The following is a 7,822-nucleotide window of genomic DNA, read 5'->3' on the forward strand; positions in this document are numbered from 1 at the left end:
GGAGCTCATCAGATCTACACTTCCCGGTTTATTTCCTTGAGATCGCCCCGTTGCGGTGATCTCGAGAAGAGTGGTTATCTCGCTATTGCTGAGATAACTGCTTCGGCCTCTTGATTCCTTCGCGAATCAACGAAGCTCCGAATCTGATCTGATCATTTGGTGATCCACAGATATTAACGTCCCCGTCACAGACCAAGATCCCATGCAAACAACGGGCGATAAACACCCGTTACGTTTGTTTGAAGAGAGTTATATTTTTCTTATTTTCATTGTGTAAGAAAGTCTTATAAAAAGACTAATTTTACTTTAAATCTGTAATCGATAAATGTGTAATGAATTCAGCAATGAAGATATCAATTTTCTACCCAAACAAGCTAGCGACCACAGTGGGAGCCAACAGCCTCGCTGCTAAGGCTGTCATGATGTAACCGACAATCAAGATCCGGGTGAACGAAGAGGTCGAATATGAATTCGACCAGCAGAAGTTTGAAGAGTATCTCTCTTCCTCCTCCTTCAGATCTTCTTCTTGCAAGCGCAGGAAAACCACTGCCGTGAAGAACATGCCTTCAGATTCGAAGACCAGGGCTGATGATCTGAATCCGAATGTAGTGGAAGACCTCTCTCCGACCTCCAAAGAAACCAGATCCAACGTTCGTGACAACTCCTCGAAAGTCAAAGAGTTTCCCGTTAAAAGTGCACCAGTGTTGACGAAGAGGGCTTGTCAAAGGCGCCATCAACATCTCGCACGCCAATTTGCCAAGGCTTTGAAGCCTGTTGACGAGATCTGCTATGATGCGGATCTGAAAGTCGGCAGGCGCCAAATGTTCCAACAGCAAGCTTTGGGAACCTCCTCCCAACCACCTACTAACGAATGGGTTCGTATCAAACAGAACCGTTCCACTCTTGAGGAACGCATTCAGAACCGTCGCGCACTTCTTGCGCATGCCCAGATCCTGGTGCGAAAAGCATAAGAAATGCGAAAAGAAGAGGTGGTTAAGAGATCGCCGAGATCCAAACAAATTTGGATGCTAAAGGCTAAATCAACGCCTAAGGCAAAAGCAGGCGACGTTGCTCCCTAGCCTTCGTTAACTTCGGATCCCGCTCCTTTCGCTCCCACGCCCCCGGTAGAACCCTACGGTGGTATGAATCTCTCCAGAATCAGAATTCCATTGAAGGATCGCCTCAGTCCTCAACATGAAGATCAAGGCAAAAGTCCTATCAAAGAACACTTGGGCCCAATGAAGGAACCCCAAGCAACTCAACAAGCTGGGGGTCACACGTGCCCTCATAACAATATGAAGCCTTCTCATAAGAAGATTTCAGCAACTGATCGCATCGGATTGCGAGTCGAAGGCTAGGAGCCCGTTAAGGTTTCACCCTCAGAAAGGTGTGATTCCAAGCGTGTGACTCCTGCAGACACCAACAAGGAGTTGTTTACTTAGAAGAAAACGCGTCAGACAGATGAACGCATTATACCTGAGAATTCATGTAAACAGCCGATAGGTTGCTCTGATCGCAACATCGATGAGTTGTACTATCGGGCTAGGGGTATGAATAAATCTCGAAAGAGAGGTACCCGGGAAGTGGACTCTCACTGTCCGTGTACTAAAATTATCAGGGAAATATTATCAGCGTGTAACTGCCCCAAGACCGCTCCACAGAGGGTCTCGGTATTCCAAAGGCTTTCCTATGAATCGTCGAAAACCAAGCCAAGGCGTTTTCGTAGAAAAAGATCATCTACGCGAGATGATGAACTCCCAGAGGTCACTATCAGTATGGCTGATAAAGGGAAGTCAACGTGAAGTTTCAATTATCATCATTTTTCGGACCTGTCCCAACGTATAACTTGGTTATGCGCAGGAACTACTATGCGTAGGGACTATTAGAGGATGAATAGTGGATTATCCTCAGATGATGAAACATCAGATGTGAACTCTGCTATCGCTTCTAACAATACGGTGTCCACAATAGGACAATCTCGTGAGGCGTTAATGATCAACGTTGAACAAATAACCAAGATCATCGAGGATGCTTTGGCTAAGCAAAAAGAGAAATTCAAGTTCGAATTGGAAATAGTCATGATACAGATAAAGAAAGAGCATGACCGACAGATACAGGCTCTATCCAATCAACTTGGTGAATCCAACCGCCGCACCCAGAACGCCACAGTTGATAGCGATCCAGAAGTGGACGAAATCATCATGGCCGATGCACCCTCCAAAAATACTAGTGGTGGTTCAAATGCGTCTCCTACAAATAACAACGCTGGGGGTGGTCCCGTTAAAGATAATAAGGCCGGGGATGACCACATTGTTCTTCTCGAAAATCGTCCAAAACATGATACAGACGAGGATGAGAAGATGAAAGACCTCGAGAGCAAAATTAACGCTATAATGTCTGCTCGAGAGGTAAAGAAGACCGGCATTCCATGTCCTTACCCGAAAGAGTGGGATTTGATCCCGTATCCGGTGAAATTCAACCTGATCAACTTCACGCCGTTCGACGGGAAGGGCTCGCCTACTCAGCATCTAATCTACTTTAAGTCTCACTTAGGCACAATCTCTGGCAATGAAGCCTTGATGGTTCGGTCATTTGTCGGCACCCTTCGTGGGTCTGCCTTCGATTGGTATCGCCGTCTTAAGCCTGGAAGCATTAACAGCTGGGACAATATGGAGAGTTTATTCCTAGGTAACTTCTTTGATGACGACGTCGAGATATCCATCAGGACACTCTTCGATGAGAAGCAAGAAGACGAAGAGACAGTCGACGACTTTATCAAACGTTTCCGGAATAAGGCGATGAACTGCCGAAATCCGATCACGGAGGACTTCATCCTCCACTCATGTCATAACAACCTATCTATGGAGATATTAGAAGTTATGGGAGTCGCACCGTCCAACACTTGGAAAGACTTGAAGGTGCGTGGCGAACAAGCCGAACGCTTCCTCAGAAGGAAGAAGACCGAAAGAAGCCAGCAGTCAAGGCCTGCAGTTGCTAGTAATAATAGTCAGATGTCACAACAACAACCTCAAAAGCAGCAAAGGACTCCAGATCCGAGACTCCAAAAAGAGTACTCTTACAAGGATGAGGAAGTTCCGGATATTTTTGAGTACCTCCTGAATAACGGTGAGATTGAGCTACCACCGATTAAAGATCAGAAGGGAGCTAAGAGGATTACGGACCTAAACTACTGTGCGTACCACAGGAGAGTTCTCCATCCTACTGAGGTTTATTTCGGTCTAAAGAATAAGATTCAAGCTCTAATCGACTCTGGCGCCATAAAGCTAGAATAAGCCGAATGACGGTGCACCACTCCAAAGAATATACGAGTATAAACTGCTTCTCAAAACTCCAACGAGTGTACGAGTATAAACTGCTTCTCAACACTCTGAAGAGTATATGAGTATAAAATGCTTCTCACTCCTCCAACCGGTATAAGAGGTTAAACTGCTCCCTGACACTCCAATAGGTATATGAGTCTAAACTGTTTTCTTTCTTTCATAGGAAGTTCCTGGAGAGTGCCATGCCTGGTATTCTTAAGGATAACCCGATCATGCAACTGAGTACGATGTTAGACCCAGTTTCGCAAAGAAAGCTAGGGGTGGATAATTCATGTAACGGGAAGTTCCCGAGAGAATTCTATATAGTGTATTGTTTGTGGAAAATTTGCAGTAAAAGAAATGAAGGAAAATCGATTTGTATTCCTTTAATCTCAGTTACAATTAGATTTCCTGATTACAAAAGAGAAGAGGATTGATGCAAATCCTCTCCTTTATTTAAGTCTGGGTTCTTCACGGTGGCGATAGAATGCCTCCCTCGAATGCTCGCGTCGAGTTTGCTCTCCGTTGACGATCCGACGTCTTGATTCACTGGAACATGGTCTTCTCCTCACGATTTGATGTTGTGGAGAACTTGCGTGGTAAGATTTAGAACTCTTGATGAGTTGATTGATCTTAACCATAATTGGTTAGACAAGCCAATGATCTCTTCTTTGCTGTCCAGGGAGCAGGATCTAAAAGCCATTGTTCGCGGGAAAAACCGTTGCTTTCTTCATTAATGAGATAATTGTCATCTTGAGTTACAACTTTTCGAGTTACAAAAGATCCGGTCTTTTATAGATCCGGTTACAACTAAATCAAAGAAAATAAAGAAAAATTACAACTCTCCTCTGTGAACAAATCACGAGCTCCTGAAATCAAAGAAAATAAAGAAAAATTACAACTCTCCTCTGTGAACAAATCACGAGCTCCTGTTTTGCGGTCGCTCGCTTTGGTGGGTTCTTTGCCTGCGCCGGGGTTAATCCGTGGACCACCGCGCGATCTAGATCCGGTCGGATCTACACGAGTATGCGGGTATTATTCCACGAAGGGAATAATAGCCGGGAGGGATTAATCCACCAAGGGAATAATCGCTCGGATCTCGAGATCTAAGACCAAGCTTAGATCTGGAGTGTAGCCTCGTGTAGATCTCAGATCTGTTCTTTCTTCCTCTCGAGATCCTGCCTTTTCTGACGTGGATGGTCGCCGAGGATCAGATCTGAATGTGCAAGTCTTCTGGGCTTCAAGCTCCGAGTTCACTCTTCAATCCGGCAGAGTTTCGGCTCTTGAAAGTTCGACCTCCGAAAATGAACATCTCTAGGCCTATTTATAGGCTCTCAGGACAGTGGTTGCAAAAAGAGAATCGTCGGCCCCCTCTGGCCACTGTCGGCCACCTCGGGCCACTGTCGGCCACCTCGGGGTGGCCGACACTGTGCCTAGCCACCTTGGGGTGGCTCGGCTCATGGCCGAGCCACCCCAAGGTGGCTCGGCCACCGAGCCACCCCGAGGTGGCTCGGCCACCGAGCCACCTCAGGGTGGCTCGGCCTTGGCCGAGCCACCTTGAGGTGGCTCGGCTTTGGCCGAGCCCCCGCGGGCGGTGTTTTCCGACTTTTTCGAGTCGTTTTCCGTTGTCTCGTTTGTCCGTGTTTCGGTTGACCTGAGACTCTGATTTGATGATCTGATTTGGCAGTAAATTGGATTCCTGATTTGGCAGTAAATCCGCTTCTGAGTTCGAGTCCGAAATTGATCTTGATTCGATCGTGATTCGTCCGAGTTTCCCCTTGGTTGGATGATTCGTTGACTCTTCGAACACTTGGCTTGATCCCACACGCGAATGGACGTATTTCGTTACTTGCGTGCGATTCGTTGATCTCGTCGCCTCGTTGGTTCGTCGGTTTGTGCCGAGCTGTGCTAAGGGACCTATAAGCAATTTTATATGCCTACAACACCGAAACTGGGTTTGATTATGATGGTGGTTTTGTACTTAATGACATTGTACCCATTGTAATCAATCTTGACGATGATAAATCATCGGAAAGTAGTTGTAATTGGCAACTTGCCGAAGAACTATCAATAAACGATGATTTAGAGTACTCGATGTGTCTTGATAATGTCACTAAAGAGCTATATGATAACCCTGACTTGTATATGCCTCTTCAATCATTTTGTATGACGAAAAAATAGGTACAAGATCCATGCGGAGCGACGCTTGTTATCCCCGCGGGAATATGGGGTGGAAAAGAAGTCATCTACGGCAAAGGAAAAGAAGCTCCAATACCCGATCACTTCTTAGAAGAGGAAGATGATCCCGATCACTTCTTAGAAGAAGAAGACGATGAAGATAAACCTGCCCCTCATCTATTTAGATATGATGCAAAAGCGCGCGATCTAATGGAGAAGTATGGATATGACTTTACACTCGGAGAGGGTCTTTGCTTTGGTCGAGGTCCGCGAGTTCCACCTCGGATGGCCTATGTACCAAAGGGAAAACCCGATGATTATTATCGCTACAAAAGAGGTTTGGGTTATGCCTCCTCATCCGACGATGAGTGCTGCTGGGAAATCATCGATCAAATTGCTAACAAGGCTAGAAAAGGATACTCTTCCGACGCTTCGGCTTGGGATTCCGACGCTAGCCTTGGCGAAATGTTCAAAAGGTTGATGTCAAACATGGTTACGGTCGATCCTACCACAATAGAGGAGGACGACCAGATGCCGACATGGGAAGATCCTTGGGTTCATCACCTAAACATGCAGTATGGTGATAGGTTCGAACAAAGAGAACCTCCTACCGAAGATCAAGTACTCCAGGTAAATATGGGCAGCGAAGATAATCCGAAGCCTATATTCATTAGCGACAGCCTCCCTCCTGAAGAGAAAGAGGAGTTAATCTCTCTTATCAGGGAATACATTGATGTGTTCGCCTAGAATTATGAAGACATGCCAGGGCTCGATCCAAATGTAGCTATGCATCGCCTCAATATTAAGTCGGATGTCAAACCTGTCAAACAACAACAAAGACGGTTTCATCCGCAAATGATGGAGGCGATCGAAGCTGAGGTTAAAAAGCTTGTGGACTCGGGCTTCATTAGAGAAGAGCAACATCCAGAGTGGCTTGCCAATATTGTCCCGGTCCTTAAGAAAAACGGAAAGATCAGGGTCTGTATTGACTTTAGAGACCTCAACGCTGCTTGCCCAAAAGATGATTTTCCCCTTCCCATCACGGATGTTATCATCGACAATACGTACGGATTCGAGAGAATGTCTTTCATGGATGGTTTCTCTGGTTATAACCAAATAAAGATGCATCCAGATGATGAAAAGCATACCGCATTTAGAACGCCTCTCGGCGTCTTCTGCTACACAGTTATGCCCTTCGGCTTAAAGAATGCAGGTGCTACATATCAGCGAGCCATGTCAAAGATCTTTCAGGAGCATCTCCGAAAGACTGTCGAATGCTACGTAGATGATTTGGTCGTGAAAAGTCGTGATAAAAAAGATCACATTAAGGACTTGAAGACCATGTTCGACCTGATGCGAGCCCATCAATTGAAGATGAATCCTACCAAGTCTTTCCTCGGAATGTCTAGTGGTAAATTCCTGGGATTCGTCGTCACCACCAAAGGTATTCACATCGATCCTGATAAGGTAAAGGCGATTAATGAATTGCAACCTCCGAGAAACCTCAAGGAGCTCAGAGGATTGCAAGGGCGATTAGCTTATATTCGTCGGTTCATCTCGAACCTCTCAGGAAAATGCCAACCATTCTCCAAGCTCGCAAAGAAGGGCGTGTCTTTTGTATGGGATGACGCTTGTCAAAAGGCATTCGAGAGTATTAAAGAATATCTCTCGAAACCTCCTGAACTCTTCGTCGAGCATCCAACGCACCCGGAATCACTCAAATCCGAGTTCGGACGAAGAATCTACGGGCAAAACAATCAAATGCACCTACGGAGTCTCAGAAGTTCCAAAACACCCCAAGGGGTGTCTCAGAATTTCTGAGACACCCCAACCCAAGGGGTGTCTCGGATTTTTCGAGACACCCTAGGGTGTCTCGGAAATTCTGAGACACCCCTGGGGTGTCTCGGAATTTCTGACTAGGGTGTCTAGGCACCCTAGGAGCCCCTATAGCCTATAAATACCCCCCCTTACCTCATTTGGAGAGATCTGGATTTTTGGAGAGCCTTGGCGAAGCCCTGCTGCAGCAAAGAGTGTTCGTGCGCTTCAACCGAGGAGGAGAGGTCTACACCAGTCTTCATTCCCCGTCTGATCCTTAGTATTAGCCTTTAGCGTTAATACTAAGAAGAGCTAATGCCTCGCTTTAGCCGAGGTATACGCTTATAGCTTCTAGATCTCACGCGGATCGACGAAGCTCTGTCCGATATTTCTGGATCAGAAGTTTCTAGATCTCACGCGGATCAACGAAACTCTGTCCGATTTATCCGGATCAGATCTGATTGCCCCGGTGGTCCACGGATATTGACGTCCCCGTCACAGGCCAAAGA

The sequence above is a fragment of the Asparagus officinalis genome, chromosome 7 (genome assembly GCF_001876935.1).
Source record: "Asparagus officinalis chromosome 7, Aspof.V1, whole genome shotgun sequence".
NCBI classification, from domain to species: Eukaryota; Viridiplantae; Streptophyta; class Magnoliopsida; order Asparagales; family Asparagaceae; genus Asparagus; species Asparagus officinalis.